Source organism: Choloepus didactylus, chromosome 7 (assembly GCF_015220235.1).
Source record: "Choloepus didactylus isolate mChoDid1 chromosome 7, mChoDid1.pri, whole genome shotgun sequence".
NCBI classification, from domain to species: Eukaryota; Metazoa; Chordata; class Mammalia; order Pilosa; family Megalonychidae; genus Choloepus; species Choloepus didactylus.
Genome location: NC_051313.1, coordinates 152,252,111 through 152,272,670, shown reverse-complemented (window position 1 = coordinate 152,272,670; position 20,560 = coordinate 152,252,111). Strand labels below are relative to the sequence as shown.

Genomic DNA, 20,560 nt, shown 5'->3' with positions numbered 1-20,560 from the left:
GAGGAAGAAAGTGTGAGAGTCATCTGATTAAAGTATACAGTAAGAGGTCAAAAGTTGAGAAATGCCACTCCAGAGATATTATTTAAAAAGTCAGTAGTTTCTCTCAGAAAAATTAAGTGGGTAGACATTTTGCAATCAGTTCTGTAATTGCTCTTCTGCTTTTAGCCCAGGTAGCAGGTAGGTCCCCTTCCATCCATTTTATGTTCTTAAAAGTTGGGAGTGTTTGGGTTTCTTGCAATTTCTTCAGCTTGAAAAGTTTTTAAATATTCCTTGAAGTTTCAAAAGTCCCTACCAGATATTCCAGGAAAAAAGAAAAATGAAGCAAGCCTTCTTATTACGATGACTTGGCCTGAAGCTGGAATTGGAGATGCCCTTTGGGTCTTGAAATCAACAGGTCTGCCAAGCGCGTGTTTACTCCATCAGTGCAGAAGTCATGCACAGATTCAGGCGGAGTGACAAGATGAGTCTACTAGGGACACATCTGGTGGTCCCTTACAACTTCCAGCAGATTTTCTTCTGACTTCTTGACATAAATATTCTAGTTTTGTGTGGAGATGAGAAAAGACTTGGCATATTCCTTTTCCTCCCATCTTACCTACACACACAATCGCCTGGTTTTTACATACCCAATACACAAAATAAATCAGACAATGAGGCGACCAATTTAGACTATGACCAGCCAAGTCAGACTCAGTTACCATTACTACCACAGGAAATCTTAGAATAATCATCATTCCTGTAAATTAAAGAATAATAAAATAGCTCAATGGAAAAAGTTTGTCCAATAATAGTAGTAATAGCAATATTATTATTTGTTACTATTATTTTACAGTAGGTAGAAAAGCCCTGCAAGTATGAGATTTTTTGTTTGTTTTTTTTTTAAGCAGGCAATGCAATACTTTTCACTTTTCTTGGAAAAAAAAGTTTAAAATGTGTTGTTGCACAGTATGTTTTGAAGAAGGGGAAAAAAAGGCGGAGGTGAAAGTGCTAGAGATCCATGGGGGGTAGGGGGGAGTGTGGGGCTGTGATTACTTAGACAGATGATGTGAAGCAGGCCTGGCCGGGACTGAACCCTGTCAATAAGGTCTTGTTCTTCTCACCCGGGCCGCTTCTCAAACTTTCCAACCACACTGGAACACTCTGCCCCAGCAGGGCACTGGTTTCCTCTGTACTTCCTTGCCAGGTCCATCAAGTGATAGGGCCCAGGCTTCACAATGAGTGGGAAGCAAAGCAGGTCCAGGTCTGCTGGTTTCTGGTCCCAGGGAGCCCAGCTGACTGACCAGTGGTCCCTCCCCAGGCCCCTGAGGAGGCTCCGTGGGAGATACAGTATCTCAGAGAGGCTAACGTTTGCCAAGACAGCGTGGTGGCTGTTTCTACCGCCTCTTGAAGAGCAGTGCCTAGTGCGGAATGCTTTAATCACACGTGATTAAAGCAGACTAAAATATCATGAAAACCTGCAGCTAACATTAAATTCTGGCCCTTAACCCCTTTGAAACCAAGGAACTAACAGTCCAAATTTCCAACTCACTCGCTACGAACACAGTCTGGTATGAATTTCAGTCTTGTTACAGAAAACCTTTAAATTGAAGAGCTAAGGTCCTAAAATTGTGACACTTTTTAAATTTAATTTGACACACAAGGGCTTCCCCGACTCCCTCCTGTAGGACACTTACCTATTTCATATTGAATGCCATACATTTTTAAGGAATCAGCATGATTTTAATGTCTTCAAGGCAGAGAAATATTCCTATCTTACTCTCACAAAAATTCTGCTGGGAAGGTAAGTGGCCATTTGGCATCTGAGGAAACTAAGGCACGGGGAAACACGGCAGATGAACTGCCTATCACACTACTAGTTAGAGACCAACAGGACTAGAATTCAGGTCTACCATGTTTTTGAACTAGGAAATAAACTCCTTTGTCAGTCCCCTCCACCTGGGACCTAACAAAACATGTCAATCCCCAACAAAATAATAAAAGAACACAAGGGATTTGTTTTTAAGCCAAATTGATTCAGTCATTTCCCCTTACAGGGATTACACAGCGCTTCCAGTTCTAATCAAGTGACCCAAACCCCAAGAGGTCATGTAATCTTAGGACACTGTGGAGCTCAGAGGAAGGGGAAGGATACAGTGCCTGAGACTTTCCAGGTCTTGGTTCTTCTGTGCCCAAAACTTCCAGACTTGGGTGCGCCTGACGCCTACAGCCCCCATTCCTGGATATCCTGTTCTTCAGAGGTGGTGGACCCTCACTTCTAATGGCATATTCAGGAATGTTCCAGATGGGGGCACGTTAAAATTAAGAGCCATTCCAGAAATTATTAGAAGTATATCTTGACTACAGTAAGAGAACCATCTGTAATTCCACATCTATTAAAAGGCTGATGGAATCACAATAAGTTTTCCCTTCTCCCAAATGACCACAGAAGCCTGCAAGAAGCTAGACCTACTCTCACATCTACCCTGAGTCCAAACATACTGGGGTCAGTCCACTCTGCCACAGAGAAGAGAGACCAGTATTTCTTTTCCCTCTTCAAACATGGGTGCACTTACAGCCCAGACGGAAAAGGAAATTCTCTTATGTGCAATTTGAGAACCTGCTCCCTCTGCACTGCATGCTAAATCATATTGTTTATTTCTGCCTAAGCTGTTTGGCAGCTTCTTTGAACAGGATAAGATAAGTAGTATTGGGCTAAAGAAATCATGGCACTAATAAAATGAATTTCTTTGTTTAGAACATCTCAAGCATCAGGAAATAGAATACACCTTCTGTGAGAAGATAAGGAGCTCATTTACATTGCCTTTTATACTCTTTAACTCTATGTGTTCTAATTACTTTAAAATAAGCATCTTTTCAGCTAATCACAATTATTATACTATCAGGTAATCTGTACCTCCAACAAGAGAAATATAAACACCTCAATAATTAAAATGGGATGCTGTTTTGAATCAGAATGAAAATTTGCAATGACTTACCATTGTGGTGTGAAGAATCCAAGCAGAGGTAGAATATATTCGAAAAGTATTGAAATCTGGTTCATTTTTGTAATAAAAATCATTGGATAAAACCTCCATCTGACTTACAGACTTAAAAAGACCATGGGGTTCTGGTGCAAGGAAAATATTGGGAAGGTAGTTGGAGTGATGGGTGCACAATTATATGATGGTGCTGTGAAGGGCTGATTGTACACTTTGGATGACTGTATGGTATGTGAATGTGTCTCAATAGAATTGAATTTAAAAAAAAAGACCATGGGGATCAATTAATCCAACTCTCTCATTTTACAGATCAGGAAATAGAGACTCAAAACAGTGACGTGTGCTTGGTATATAATCACACAGATAGGGAGATGCAGGGCCTGCACATGCAAACGACCTCTGGACTCCCTGGCTGGGCAACTGCACTAAAAATACTGAGAAATGTCTACGATGAAGAGACTGGGCTAATGTGTACAGTTGAGAACCACCTAAAACACACTAATGTGTTACCGGAGGAAGCACAAGAAGAGAGCAACAGTGATAATTGACTGATGGTGGACAGGAAATGAGGATACCACCATATTTTTAAAATATATAACTCCCGTCTCCTGGAGTCTTTGAAGCTGAAAATTATTTCACCATAACAGCTGCTGTCACCAAAGAACTAATTCACTTCCTTTGATTTACCTCCTGGTAAAGTAGGGAGAAACATGGTAATTCAGAAACATAAGGGACAACTTCTGAATAATAAAGAATTGATTGTGCCCAACAGCCCAGACCCTCTTTACTTAAGTAGCCCTTCCCTTTGAAAGGAAATCCGCAATCAGGGGCTTAATGGCTTCTCATAGTCCTCACACACCACAAAGTGACTGTGGCTTTGCTGCCAAACACAATACCTTCCAGTAGGCGTAAGTAGGTAACTACTGGTTGATGAGCTGGAAGGTTAATATCAAAATCTCAGAAAGAGGCAAATACATTCATCCTACATATTGGTATACTGTAATCCAGAAATCTTTCCAAACGTGCCCAATTTCAAAAGATTATAATGGTAAGTCTTGCTTCCATGGTAAGATAAAAAAACAAAGATTTACATATGAAAAAAATATCAGAAAAGGAAGAAATGACCTCAAGGTTAATTTTTTTAAACTTTTTCCAATTTGATAGGTAAAAAAATGGTATAGTTTTGTTTTTTTGTGTTTTTTTTTTTTTCATTTTTTGATTAGTATTAAAACTGAATTGTTTCTCATGTTTATGCTTTATATATTATTTCTTCTGGGAATTATTTATTCTTGTCTTTTATATTCTTTATCTATTTTTCTAGTATGCTGTTAGTGTTTTGCCAATTGTTGTGTTCTTCTAAAAACATCTAGAACATGTATGAAATTGACTAATTTTCATGTCCAAGAAAATTTGAATAAAAAACCATTCAAAAACTGATACTCTGAAACTGGTTAGCAGATTTTAGATGCTATAACTCCCACAATAATCTGGCTTAAGATACACGCTCCTTACAAATTGCAAATGATTATAATAACCCCTTAGTTTAATAATACAAAAGCCAAAATTTGAAATCCAGGTATACTTGCACAGCCCCACATTTGTACAAACATGAATTTCAACATACTAAAACCAAATACTGTAATTTATGCAAACACTATAAGGATAATGAGATAAAATGTTTAAAATTAAGGAGGAAAAAAGGAGGCAGTTATTGATAAAGCATAGAGAGATATTTTTAAATTAAATAATTGGGGGAAAGTCAACACACACACAGATACCCCAAACACACACAGTTCCAGAGATGTTTGAAGAGCCTCAAAAGCAAATCCAAAGGCATTTAGTGACAGCCTACATGTGTGCTGAGCGGTACATAACGTGTACATGCATCAAAGATGAGTCAGCTTGTTCATCTCCACATAAATAAAAGTATGCAAAGGAATACTATATTTCCACTAGTTTTCTTCTTTTAAATGTAAGCTCCTTTAGTTTGAGCCTCTTATATTCTTTTCTCTCTTCCCCTCTCCCATTCTTGACCTCATCCTGAAGTTTTGATCCTTCAGACACAAAACAAAAAATCCTAATGTGCCTATTACCACAAAGAGGATGCTGATAATAAGAATAGTAAGCACTTACATGGCACTTAGCATTTGAGAGGCATGCTCCAAAGGCTTTGCACTCATTGACTTTCTTAATCATCAAAATAACCCTATGCTGTTGGTACTATTATCCCCATTTTACAAATGAGGAAACAGAGTTGAGATGAGACTAAATAACCCATCCAAGTTCTCATAGTAGATAGAGCTAGGATTTGTACTAGGCATATTTGAAATTAATTATTTATATGGCAATTTGCTCACTAATAGGATCAATAACTCCATAATGATGGCCCTAGAGATATGTTATAACAAAATTTGATTTCTATAGAATTTAATACTGGAAAGTAACCTGGACTATTAAATACCAAACGCCCACTAGGGCCATAGGTTTTATGGAATGGAGAAGGACAGGAAGGAAATAAGAGATTTAGCTCCTGCCCTACTGCTCTGAGTAGTATCTGTAAGAGCCAGGCATTTCCTGGCCTAGATAGGATTATGCATCAACCCTGCTATGGATCTCTAGATTTCACACGCATCAGCAAACCCACATGTGGACAGGATGAGAATAATAAGCAGGTAACCTGTACAGCTAATGAAAATGTTCTGCTACCAGGGAACACCAAAAGACTCATGAATCACTGAGAGAGGGGAGCAAGGCTTTGTGGACAAAGAGAAAGCTGTGAAATACTAACACAGTTGACCTCTTCTATACTGGATGGCATACAGCCCTGGAGAAATAAAGCACCACACTTGAGCATGAAATCAAGGTGGGAAAAACAGAGGAAATACAAGAAGCATATCCCTGTCAAAATCCGTTTAAAGATCTGCCTAACTAGCCAGGTTCAGGGTTGGTGTGAATAACTGCTTTCAAGTTTAGAACAATTTACTACTTGAACATTTTTAATACTCAGGGCTCCAAACACAATGATAAAGATTTGCACAGATTTGCAGGAAATTTAACAATAAATTACCACTAATTTTCATACTTAAATAATTATCTCTTTGTAGTAAGTAGCTATACATGTATAAAAACAAAAATTGTACAAATTTTGGAAACAGAAGCCTTTTTCCTTTCCTTTTTCCTTTCACACTATCTCTCAAAGTGACAGTTCATACAATTAAAGGCTGTTTCTTTGCAAAGTACATGCTTACGTGGTTCTAATCATTCAAATGATTTATAGAGGAAATGATTTTTTGCAGGTACTCTCACTAAAACAGAGCTGCACTTTGTTCAGTGTTCAAGGCAATGCTTAATGAAAAACTTTAAATTTGGAAGGAAAAAAAACTGTACTGAAGAAAGAAGCATGAAATTTTAGTATTTACCTGATTTATTAATGTTTCCTTGTGCATTTCTTATTCTAATTTGTGTGCTGGCTAAGGCAGGAAGGAAAAACAAATGGTCTTTTGTCTATGGCTTTTAAAAGGTCATAAGAATAACAAAGGGATACACATATTAACATCTATGTCTTTCTCCATTTTTCTGCAGGTACATTTAACAGGTTGCTACTAAAATGTCACTGTTGGTTACAAGCACATTTTAACCCTACAAATATGCTTGCTCTTTCTAGTCTAATTTCTTTCTGTGATATAACTAATTAGCATAATCTGGTTAAGACTGTTCTTAATATGTGTATGCCATGATAGAAATATCACTTATCCACCCTACGATACATTTCATATCTACTCAGCAAACATGTCCCTGTCATGCTAGAAATACTGTAAATCAATGAAGAGAGATACGGACTAAAAACTGTGATATATGTAAGTTAAATCATTGAAACACATAAAATTAAAGCATATGTGCACAAGGGTAAATGCAGAAACTATTTTTTCAGCATTCATCAAATATTTATTGACTACAAGTGGCAGAAATGCACAAGCCCAGACATGCATCTACAGTACTCAAAGACCTAACAGTAAACTCAAGTGTAATTTGCTCAGATGTAGTGATCTGAGCAGAAAAGGTGAGTTGCCTTAATAGAGACCTGTAAGTGGAGTCTAGAGCAGCCTGGGTGGGAAACCCTAGGTCACCCTGGGATTTCCCTGGCTTGTGACCTGGGCTGAAATCCAGAGAGGTGCGGTACAACCAGCTCCTCCTAAGAGACAAAGAGGCTGGCAGGGCTGGGGGAAGGGTTAGAGATGAGAAAGCAATTGCAGAAACTTTTAAGTGTCTACCAGAAAGCTGAGTATAATAAAATTAATAAAGTTAAAAAATATTCAGAGCTTGAGGACAGACAGAATTGAGTATTGTGCAAATGACTGTAAGTCACCAGGACAAACAGAGCTCCCAGCACCTACAAAGAATGTTGATTTCACTGGGGGCGGTGCCCAGGGTTAGGTTAGCTGGCAAAACTATTTTGCAGGATAGTAAACATTTGTTAGATGGTGCTATATTGTACTTTAAGGTTCCTATCACTAAGAGAAGGTATTAAAACCCATTTTGGAAGAAAAAATCACATATTTAAAAGTGTGTGCTTCCCAGAAGGAAGGCATGCTAAAGTGAGAGAGCACAAGCTGCCCAGAGGGCAAGTTAGGTGTATGATGGCTTCTCCTGCCTGGGATTCCAAAGTGTGAGGCACCAGCGAATTTTCTTCAGATAAGGATGAGCCCCCATCTGACTGGGAACCGGATATTGAAGAAAGTAAGCATGTTCATCCTCTGGTCCAACAAAAGATCAAAACAGAGCAAATACAACGCCCTGATCCCCAAGCAGAGGAGGATAGTTATGCAGCTGCCACTGTCCAGCGGCACCTCCTGAGCAAAAGGTTCTGGTTATAATGCAGGATTATTCTGCCACTGAGTTATGGGAAAATGGGATTCAATACAGACAAAAACCTAAAGAAATTTTACCAAATTGGCTGCTGCACCTGTGGGACACTGGTGCAGAGGGAATACTGCTTTCAGGACATGAAAAAGCAAATTGGCCTCTATTACCATTCACCCTTCCCTCCGCCAACCAATATATTCCTGAGCCACCCAATCTGAGTCAAGCTCCCTATTAAATTGGTTAGTGACTCAGTGTAAAGAAACTTGGCCCAATATGGGGGACATGCTCCAGGTCACCCCCCAATGGAGCACATTTGATGAATTACAAGATATACTAAGGGGGCTAGGAATGAAACATGCAGTTTATGCTTGCCAACTTTATGGGATCAGATAATGAAATTTCACCACAGGCATAAAAAATGCAATCTTACAAAGTGCCCCAAATCAATGGTATGGGACACTGATGCCCATTCTTAGCACATTGGTGGGGCAACCTATCCCTAGGGCTGCCCAAGTAGTAGCAGATCTAGGATAATCTGAATGCCTAAGGTGAAAAGGGGCTGGAGTCAGGGCTACAGGCCGTGCCCAATGACATGAGGTCCAAACTGTGTGTCATGCAGACAGGTGTAGGCTGACCTAATAGCCTCCGGCACCAACACTGAAGATACTGATAGATAGTGGAACTCTCTGCTAGTAAGGTGGGTTACAGAGTAAAGTACCAAAAGGGCTGAGATACACCAAATTTAGAACCAGATCACTGGAGGGAGAAACGATCTCTGGTCAAAAAACTTGGCCCTTACAGTAAAAAGACCAACCCCCCACTCCCACCTCACCACCCCCCCCAACTCTCCCTGCCAAGGAGGGATGGCAAGCCCCTTTTCCCCTCACACAGGGGATGGATGGGTCAAGGTCCCCAAATAAAAGCTGTATATGGGGACACTGGGGATTAGAGGCTGCATATTGAGTTAACTTTTTTCTGGTCCCCCACTAATTAACATAAAGTGAATCTACTACTGAATACTGATGCAAAATGCACCCCAGAGGGCCTACCTACAATAGACATCACTGGGTATACAGGCCAAAGTATTAAAGCAACACAACAACAATCTAATGCAGATTGGCCAGCTACCACCTCAAAAGTATACAGTATATATATCTCCTATTCCAGAATATATATTATGAATTGATATTTTGCAGAACATCACCATGCAAACTACTCTAGGTGAATTCCATCTCTGGTGTCAAGTGCTCAAAACTGTCCAAAGAGGACAAGCTATGTGGTCACTGGTAAAGATACCCTCCCCCAGACTCACAGTAACAGTGCATCGATACAAGTTGCCAGGGGGACATCAAGAAATTACTGCTACCATCAAGGAATTAGAGAAAGTGGGCATTATAATCCCCACTCACAGTCCCCTCCCATTTTTTTTTGGGGGGGAGCTTATTTTATTTTATCATTTTTTATTGTAGAATATAACATATATACATAAAAGTGATAACTTTCCAAGTGCAATTTAACAAGTAGTTAGCAAATTTAAAGGAATATTATAGGTTACAATTCCACAGTTTTCAGTTATTTCCTTATTATGAAATATTACATATATACAAAAAGGTAATATCTTTCAAAGTATGATTTAACAAGTAGGTACACAGGAAATTTCCAAAGTTGTTGAGTTACAGTACCATAATTTCAGTTATTTCCTTATTGTGAAATCTAATATATATACAAAAAGATACAGCTTTCAAATTACAATTTAACAAGTAGTTATAGAACAAATTTCAAAGGATGCAATGGGATGAAGTTCCACCATTTCAGTTCTTTCCTTCTAACTATTCTAATACCCTATCACAGCCCATTTAATAGTCCAGTCTGGCCAGTAAGAAAAACCAATGGAGCCTGATGAATGACTATCGATTATAGAGAGATTAACAAAGTACCTCCTCCTTTGTTTGCAGCTTACCAAATATAACTACCTTGTTACAGGACATAAGTATGCAATTAGGCCAGTTTAATGTTGTATTAGACCTTGCTAATACTTTTTTTTTTTCTTAGTTATCTCCTTAGACCCCTCCAGTCAGCCTGCATTAGCCTTAATGTGGGAAAGACAACAGTGGACATTTGCCATGCTACCACAAGACATCTTCACGGTCCCACTACTTGCCATGGTTTGGTAGCTCAAGATTTAAAAATGTGGAAACCTCCAGCAGAGTTCACTCTCTTTCATTATATTGATGATGTTATGTTGACAGGTAAGTCTCTTGTAGAATTGGAAACCGCTGCTAAGACTATTCCCTCTGCTATTGTTGATAAGGTGCAAAATTACCCCAATCCACATACTCCTAAACAGCTCACGGCTTTCCTTGGTTCGTTGGGTTACAGGAGACTGTTTATACCCCATTTAGTACAGATTCCAAAACCTTTGTATGTCCTAGTTTCAAAAGGAAAAACATGGGAATGGGATGTTCCACAGCAGGCTGCTTTTGAAAAAGCCAAATGGGCTACTGCACAGGCTCAGGCTTTATAGGAGGTGGACCGAGATGTGCCTTGCAAATTAGATGTGGTCAGTACCGATATTGGCTTTGGGTGGGGTTTGTGGCAAAGGCAACAGGCAAAGCGAGTTCCCACTGACTTCTGGTCTCAGCTCTGGAAAGGAGTCGAACTTCGGTACAGTCCCTTAGAAAAACAACTGTGTGCTGCCTAGAATGCCCTGCTGCAAGTGGAAGGACTAACCCAAAATGCCCTGTGTCATCGCACACTGCCATCCCCATACAGGGGTGGATAAAAAATACAGCACACAAACGCATTCAGGGAGTTCATCAGCTGAGCACTCTGATAAAATGGAAGACTATCTGCTGGCTATGCAGTGTCTTTAACAACAGCCCCCTAAATGCAGAAAATGCATGATATTCTAGGCCAGTTTCCTAGGTGGAAGAAGGCTTGCCCCTCCCTGCTGATCCATCTGAGGTGGCTGTTTCTGTGCCCCAATGACGGATTGACAGTATACCAGAGTCTGCCTGGTCAACTGATGGAGCAGCCCACCACCTGGACAGCAATATGGGTGATACTATACCGTGGGAACTGATACTATCAAAGCAGCCAATGGGCTGAATTAAGGGCTGTATGTAGTGGTCCACTGTTCACAAACCAGGAACGCACTAACTATTTGTACTGACTCTTTACTTTGCAATATTGAAGGCAGATACTCTGGCAAAAGTTTGCAGCCTAAAGCCACATCGCATGAGGCTGCTGAATGCTACATAGGAAAACTGCCTGGGCTACTGAACATGACATTTATGGACACTTCCTTGCCATAACACCCCACAGCATGTTAATTGAAAGAATTAATATGCTTGTAAAGAAGCAGTTAAAAGATGATAAACAATCCCTGCAGTAGGGGACCCACTGGTTAATCCAGCCTCACCACCTCGAGCAGCTGCTCCTGCTCCTGTTGATTGGCAACTGAAGGACCCATGCAAGCCTGCAAATTCAAGTAAAAGGACCAGCAACATTAAACCACAACAAGGTAATGAAAATAATTTGCTCTTCTCCTGTGCCACAGGCATTAGAAATTGGGGAATAAGGTCAATTGGCCACAGTCCCTGGCCATACAGCCAGGAATCCTAGGCCCATGAGGTATCGGGTCACCTAAGATTTAAGACTCTATATATATCATATATATAATGAACCCAGGAGCCCTCACCTCAGGTACGTATGTATGACTTGTGGACACTTATTTATGCCTATGTCAACTGTAGATTTAACTCCAGAAAACTCCCGGCAATTGCAGGGGGAAAAAGTGGGTATATCTAAAACCCTTATAACACCTCTTCCCCAGGAACTCTTCTGCCTAATGGAAACTCACCTTGTACATCAGCAGGAATAACCCTTACTGTTCCCCATAAAGATCTTTCTTTTCACTCATAGCACCCTAGGGGCCTCAGCAGTTACTCATGCCCACAATTGAGCCCAATGATGGATTTGCATGGACTTGCCACCTTTAGGTGCTACTGGCCTTTCTTGGACTGTAACCCCTGCTAATTGGACTGTGTGGAACACCCTGCTGGCCTGGCAGAATTCAACACATTGGAAAATAAGCATGGATTTTATCAATGGTCAGCAGCATCTCTTTGTGGGACTGGTATTTCTGTATTCTTTATTCTGTTATTTCTAGTGTTCTGTTGTCTCTCATCCTGCAATGTCTGTCCTATGGTCAACATAGTCTGCTGCATGGGGGTGGATTGTGAAGACCCAGGCCCGGTGCCCCGCCCCCTCCCTCATTGCTGAGATACACGCAGCCGCCTACATGACCAGACAAACAGGCCCCTCCTCACCCTGGGTGGTGGAAGCATTAAAACTTCCCTAACCAAATCTCAGGAGACCTTGTTGCAACCAAATCTCACAAGAAACTCCGTTGTCACAAACCTTTATAAGCCCGCCCCTTGGCACTCCTCTCTCTCTTTCTGCAGAATGACAGAATGCTGACTTTACTCTCCCAACCCACCACCATCGGGAAAAATTGTCTCCTATCATGGGAACTCTGTGCCAGGCATGTTCTTTGGTCTTGGGCTAATCTGGACTGGAACAATGCCATAGTTGTTGCAACAACTGCTCTCTGCCCTGATGAAAGCAGCACCTCTAGATAGTCTTTCATGTCTTATGAGGGATGCTGACTAAAGTGGCTTCAGAGGGTAAACGAGAAATGCTATGAAAGAATGAAAAAAGTATTGTTCCTAGAGAAGAGTTTTCAAAGGGGAAACAAAGCAAACAAAATAGCAGTGCCTTCAAGTAACTGAAAGGCTAAAATATAACAGAGTAAAATGAACTATGAAGGGGTCAGGAAAACTAAAAGTGAAATACTCCAGGGAGGGGCACTGGACTCAGCAGAAAGCCTTCCACATACATTCATAATTAAAAGACCCTTGTCAGTGTGGAGATCCTTGCAGAGACTGAAAGGCCTCGGCAAGACTGGTTAGTCGGCTGTAGAAGGAGGAAATCCACACTGTCTAGAAAACCTCTAACCTTCCTTCCAGTTCTGAGATTCAATGCCCTCAACTTGCCACAGTCCTGTTGGTCACACCCACATGCTTAGTGGAATAATAACTGGAAAAAAATACTATATTAAACCAGTAATGAAATTCAAAGTATTTCATAACCTGTCTAGCCCAGGCACTGACCACCAAGATGGCTGCCAGCTTATGAGTTCCTCAGGTGGGCACTAACCAGCTGAATCTTAGCCTTCATACAACTGTTAACACCGACCTGAAGTTGAATATGGATTCTGAGCAGGCAGGAATACGGAGGGAGGAGGAAAACATTAATACCACTTAAAAACTGTTTATTTGAATTAACAATAGGTCCTCTGGCTTGGGAAACCACAGCATGGAAAGGAAGGTTGATCAGGTTGGCTTGAAGCCACTTTCCTACACGGACACCTGACCACAAATGGTCAGCAGCTGTAACCAACACACCATGGCACCATCATTTCCAAGGCTACCTACCTGGCACCTTCTTGCAAATACTAATTACATGGTAGGGGTTTTATGTTTGGTTCTGGTCACACTCATTCTCTCCCTCTGTCTCCCCTAGGCCTATAGCATAAATTTGGGTCCTACTGGTTTTAGGCTAATAATATCCATTTGGCAGCACCTGTCTAATAGGTTAATGGCCAACAATGGGCACTTGTGTTTTCTTATAAGCTGGAGGTTAACATTAGGGACTTGAACAACGACCTTATTATCTAAATTTTACTGCATGTTTTACTACTAAGCCAGTGTTTCAGTTTATGTTTCTGTCCTTAGGCCTTAACAGGAAATGAGAGAGTAGGTTCACGTTCATATTTGAAGGGCTGTATTTTAAAAAGGTAACATCATCAGTCTAAACCAGGAGCAAAAGAATCAAGAAAGTAGCAAAGAAAGGTCATGCAGGATCGAGGGGAAAGTTCAGGAGGAAAGGGTTTCTGATCTGTGCACTTCTAGTTAACTGTTAGGAAGCCAGAAAGTTCAAGACCACCCCATCCTCCCCTTGCTCTCTGGCCACCGGCCACACGGGCCTTTTCTGAGCTCCGTGAGCCATCCCTCTGGAGCTTCACACATGTATTCCCTTTCCCTAAACTATCCTTACTCCCCCTGCCCCTCACACCTTCACTCAGTATAACTCCTCTAATTCCAGATTTCAGTCCATTCATCACTTCCTCAGAAAACATTCCCTGATGTGCTCTACTCAGACTAAGTCTGAACCACACTCCCCACATCCCCACCTCACCCCATTATAACACCCAAAGCACACTATTCTTTTCCTTAATGACTATCTTTGTGTGACTGAACATGGCCTCCTCCATTAGAGTATAAGGTCCATGAGGACAAGAAAACGACTGGTTTGCCCATCAAAACATAGCACATTATTATGTCACTGGCATGCAGCACATACTTACTCAATAAAGTAGAATCCAATGTCTTTGGGTATCTAATCTCACAGGTCCTAAGTTTACAACATACATGTCAATGCCCTGATGAAGAATGAAACTTATATATCAAAAACTGTCTTATCAATCAGCTTGGCCTCCTTGTCTTAAAACATGAAATACAAATGGTCTGGTCTTTCATGACAGCACTAGGATTTCTTCTTTACAGTGCTGTGCAAGTGCTCCCATAGAGCATTCCTCAGATGGGCTGCTGTCATTGGCTCCCACCAACCTCATTTGGGCACTGATTAACACCTGTGCTCCTCCTGCCTCCAGCTTCCATGATTCCACACACCCAGCACATCAGGATAGTTCTGCTCCAGATTTTCCCTGCTGCATTTATTTTTGCATTCATTTATGTGTCAAATATTTGTTGATTTTCTGCCAAATGCTATTATGCTAGGGTTACAAAGAAATAAGCCATTTTAAGAAGTGACAATATGGTGGACAGGAGTCATGTAAACTGATATAAATAATAACAAATAATAATAATAATAATAGACACAATGAAAATAACAGGCAGTATTTACCATGAAACAGCATTGGGAGAAGTCTTCTATAAGCATTAGCCTTCTGAACAGCTCTATAAGATAGGATCTAATTAGTCTCTCAATCTTAAGGATGAGGAGAGGTAGGTCACACACCTAGAAAGAGGCAGAGTGGAGGCTAAGACCAGATTATCTGAGATGAAGCCTTCCAGCCACTATGCCTACTGCCTCCCCATAACAGTGATGGTGCAACACCAGAGCCAGGCACAAAGTGTGGCCCTAGCAGGGGACAGGATGCATTTATCCTGAAAGATAAGAACAAATTCCACCAAGAAGGCAGTTAACTGTTAGGAGCCAGAAAGTTCCAGGTTAGAAAGGACAAGCAGGAGTCTGCAAGAGGATACGGATGGAAGGGCTTCTCAGGCAAACAGCTGAACCCATGAAAAGGCAGCCTGGCAAATCCAGTTGAAGACAAGGATCTCATTTTTGCTGGAGTGGTGGGTACTAGTGCAAGCATGGCATGAGATGGGGGTGGAGACGAAGGCAAAGCCTGACCTTCAAGGGCCACTTGTGCCAGGGCAAGAATGCTCAGGTTTACATAGAAGTATGATGGCAAGTGGTATGAAAAGACCTACGTTTTAGGCAAATGTCTCAAGTGTTCATTAAGTACTAATTACAGGCTAAGCACAGTGAGTATAAGGAGTACAAACGTGAATTAAGATGATATAATAACAACAATTTCTAGTAAAAGGTATAACATTTGTTGAGTGATTATCATGTGTCATGCACTTTGCTAAGCACTTTACATGTAATATCTAATTTAATTCCTATGAGGAAACTGGGGCACAGAAAGATAGGTCACCCTCTCTCCGAAAAAAAGAGTAGGGAAGTAATGACCAAATAGCATCAGAACTTATACCTAGAAGCCCAAAATTGGAAGATTTTACCTAGTACTAAAATATATTTAAAAAGACCCATACTTAAAAATGTTTGTGATGTTTCAATTAACTAAGATTAATGAGAAAATCCAAAAGCTTCCAGTGGAAATAAATAAGATACCTGCAAAAGAATGAGAAATGGACTAGTATTAGATTCTCATCAATGACACTGGAAGCTAAAAGACAATGGAATAACGAACGCAATGCCTTTAAAGTTGAGAGAAAGTATCTTAAACACAGAATTATATACTCAGATAACTTATCACCCATGTGTGAGAACATAAAATTGCATTTTAGGCCTCAAGGACTTCAAGGAAACCCCAGAATGATAGCTATGAAGACCTAGAAAATGATTCATCACAATTAGAACAGGTAATCAGTGGGATCCAAAAACTAAATCTCAAGAAGAAGAATGTAACACGTTTGTTTGTTTGTGTAAGAAGATGGAAGATAACAGTGATTTGGCAAAGACTATTTTTCCCCTCAATGAGAAAAAAAGAAAAACAATCAGAGACCCCAGAAAAAACAATGTAAAACTCCATAAAGAAACTCAAATATGAAGTAAACTAAAATATACAGCAAACTTGGCAGAAACAATGGTTTTAATCAATGGTTTTACAAGAATGGAGAAGGGCTTTGGCCCAGACCACAGAAATCTCTTTTGAGTGACACAAAGATGATGACAATGAATTCATGGACAATATAATCTACTATGACACCTGTCTCTGCAGTGAACAATATTGAGACAATCAAAATGTGAATACTTTTTATTGATGTTCAACATTTAGAATCAACAGACAAAGCACTGTAGACTTAATTGTGGCTAAAGAATGAAATATAAATGTATTACTACAGAAGGAAAAATACAGCCGAGAAAGTGGAAGATACAAAGGGAATAGGTAAAGGTGCACTAGCATACTTGTATCACTTATTGGTCCTCCTGTCTGAAGCTGAAGGAACAACTAATACAGGTTGAAGCCTATTATTTAAAGTAACAAAACTAGCATTACTGAAGATAATTTAATAATATAGCTATTAAAATAGGGAGAAGTAAGGTTAGTAGAAATAAGCCAAATCTTTATTGTACATGTCTAGTATAGTGATGAGATCTAAAGTTGACAGAGATGAGTATGCACACTACTTAGAGTTACAGAGGTAATTATCTGAAGAAAAATAAATATTTAGATGTGGTTGCTCCTATCGAATATACCTGGCATGGGGCAAAACCCTGCTGCTTTTCATTATAAGCACTACTGCATCATTTGACTTCATCTATATGTATGCATTAATTTTAAAAGTATTCTTTTAACATAAATATCACTGAAAGAAAGGAGGGGGGAGACAGGGAAAAGGGGAGAGGAAGAGGCCGGGAGGGCAGGGTACAGGAAAATAGGTAAACAGAGCAAAAGATTCCGAAATCTCCAAGAAGTCAAGAAAAGTAGAACACTATCCAGAGAAAGTGTTTGAACAGGACATCTGTTGTTTTTACCTCCTGGTGCATCTTCCTCCTTTGGTAATAAAAACCCCTGCTCCCCATGGACTAGCTCCCACACCCCCTTTCCCCCACAGGGATAGGCAGAGTACCTTGCCCCCTGGCCATACTAACTGGGGTAGAGAGAGGCATGTGAACTATGCCAGACCCATCAGAGTCCTCCTTGAAGTTTTCTGCACAAGGTTAAAAGGAAGACCTCTTTTTTTCAGGGATCACTAAGCCTTCAGCTTTCATGGTCCTATTTGGCACCACACAGAGAAAACATGCCTGAAACTGAAGGTAATACAGAGGATCGAAAAGCTGGGTAAGGAAGAAAGGTGCAAAGAAGAAAAAGAAAGGAATGAGTGACAATCAACGGTGTTGTTGTAATACCTGGATCCAGCCATGCCTAAAAGATCCACGGGCCCTGAACGTCCCAATTATATATGCCAAAAATTCTTCTTTTGCTAAGACTACAATATAATCCACTGGCTCTAGACTCTGGTGAGGGCTGGCCTTTCAGAGAGTTGTTTCAATGTGGTGTGGAGCTAGGACAGTACAGTGCATCCATGAACAAAGAAGCAGAGACAGATGGCACATAAAATTATTTTCAAGACTGTGGCTGTAAGGAAAAGGAAGAGAAAACATCATAGGAGGAAAAACAGAATAAAGGGACAATATTCAATGGAAGGAAGACAGACTTTGCTTTGGGAAGTGCTAGATTCAAATCCTGGCTAATGCACGTACTTTCTATGACCTTAGACAAGATATCTGACCTCATCAAAGACAGATTTTGTTTTTCTTTTTTTATTGCAGTAACATAAAATAACATAAAATTTTCCATTTTTAATCATTATTAAGTATATAATTCAGCGGCTTCAATTACAATTACAACATTATGCTACTATTACCACTATCCATTTCCAATGTTTTTATCACCCAAACAGAAACTGTAGCCATTAAGCAATAATTTCCCATTCTAAAGATACGCTTTTTAATCTGAAAAGAGAAAATAATGATAACATCCTTCGAGGATTTTTGTGAGATTTAGAGTTAAGTTATGAATGAACATAACATAATCCTTTTTGAAAAGAGTAAAGAGTACCTAAACAAGGGAAAAGAAGAGAGAAAAGATACTATGTTCAGGAACAGGGGAGTAAAAATCATAAAAAAAAGTCAAATCCCCTCAAAGAGTGCTATAGATTCAATGCAATCCCAATCAAAATATCAACAGGGCTTTTACATGGAACTTAATGAGTTGATTCTTAACGTTTTATGGAAAAGCAGAGTGAAGGATAGTTAGGATATTCTTGAAAAAGAAGAACAAAGTAGGGAGACTTTTCCTAACAGAACACTCAATATAAATCTAAATAGTGTGTTTTTAGTTCAGAAATAGAGAGATAACAGAAGAGAACAGGAACCTAGAAGGAGACCTATACATATATGAAAACTTGATATATGAGATAGCAACATGGATGAATGGGAAAAGGAAAGGTTTTGTCCACAAATGGGACTAGAAAGCTGGTTATCCATATGGAAAAAATAAAACTGGATTCTCTACCTCATGCCATAGTAAAAAAAAAAAAAAATCAATTGAAAAAGATAAAGATTTAAATGTAAAAGGTCAATTTTAAAACTTCTAGAAAAAATTATGTAGGACAGTATCTTTTTATGCTTGGAGTAAAGAAAAGGATTTCCTAAAAGATTCATGAAAATTTTCCTCCTGAAAGAAGAGATAAAGGTCAGTTCTTAAAAATAAGTCTACTTTATAAGTCAAGCTTTCGAGCTTGAGGTTTGCTCAGGTGAAACATATGGTTGTAAAGGGGAGGCTATGCCTTTCTATAATTACGCCTAGAAGTCACCTCCAGAGAACCTCTTCTGTTGCTCAACTGTGGACTTTCTCTCTGTAAGCCTAACTCTGCAAATGAGTTCATCACCCTCCCTGTGACATGGACAGGACCCCCCCCCCTCCCCGAGATGAATGAGTCTTCCTGGCAACGTGGGACACAGATTCCAGGAATGAGCCTGGCCCTGGCATAAAGTGATTGAGAATGCCTTTTTGACCAAAAGGGGGCAAAGAAAGGCAAAAGAATAAAGTTTCAGTGGCTGAGAGAATTCAAATAGAGTCAAGAGGCTGTCCTGGAGGTTAGTCCTATGCAAGCTTCACCTAGATATGCCAAATGACAACAGTATCATAAGCCCAAGTCAGCAGTACTCCAGAAAACCTTAAAGAATACCCGGATCCTTATCTGAGAGACAAGTCCCACTCACTAAGTTTATTCTTCAGAAACTTAAATCCTTCAGAGAACTCCTAAGCCAGCTAAGTCCCCAAACCCAGAGGCAATAGCCTCTTCAAGAATATCAACTATATGTGTCCGCTTTGCTCATAAAGTGGACTCTCCTTTTCAACATGAACAAGTTAGGGTGGTCATTGCCTAGACATCCCTGAAGATCAGAAAGTGATTAAACTAGAGGAAGGAGCAGCAACAGACAAGATGGAATTTAACAAAGGATTATGAATATTGAATCTTTATATAATTTTCTTTTTCTTAGTTGCTAGGGTATTAGAATAGCTAGAAGGAAAGAATTGAAATGGTGTAACTGTAACACAGCATCCTTTGAAATTTGTTCTACAGCTACTTGTTATACTGTAATTTGAAAGCTATCACCTTTTTGTATATATATTATAATTCACAATAAGGAAATAACTGAAACTGTAAAGCGTAACAACTTTGGAAATTTCCTATATAACTATTTGTTAAATCACACTTTGAAAGATATTTACCTTTTTGTATATATGTTATTTTTCACATTAAGGAAATAACTGATACTGTGGAAACGTAACCTGTAACATTCTTTGAAATTTGCCCTCTACTTGTTAACTTGCACTTAGGAAGTTATCATTTCTGTGTATATATGTTGTATTATACAATAAAAAATTTTTTTAAAAAGATGTGAAATAAAAACAAACAAAACCAAAATATCCAAAAAGCCATGTTGGATAAAATGGCTTTTGTGAAAAAAATAAATAAGTCAGGAGGCAAGTAAGGAACCCCAAAGATTGCAGCACACTAACAATGCAACAGGAAGCAAGCCTTCTAGCCTCCGAAATCATGAGTCAAATTCCTATTGCTAAGTCAAAAAAAAAAAAAAAAGTCTGCAATTAGAAAGTGATGATGGTTGTATAACTTTTTCAATATACTAAAAACCACTGAATTGTTTAAAAAAAAAGAAAAGAAAAAACTTCAGTTCATCAAAGGATACCATGAAGAAAGTAAACTAAACTAGCAACTGAGAGAAAATATATGCAGAATATATGACATTGAAAGATTTAGTATCCAAAATATAACAAGAACTCCTAA

The 20,560-nt window shown here is 39.6% G+C and overlaps 1 protein-coding gene across 1 annotated transcript in view; it reads right to left on the bottom strand.

Annotated features, from left to right (window-relative positions):
• GMDS (GDP-mannose 4,6-dehydratase) overlaps positions 1-20,560 on the bottom strand; it is a 646,510-nt gene that overhangs the window by 510,727 nt on the left and 115,223 nt on the right. The window lies entirely within an intron of this gene.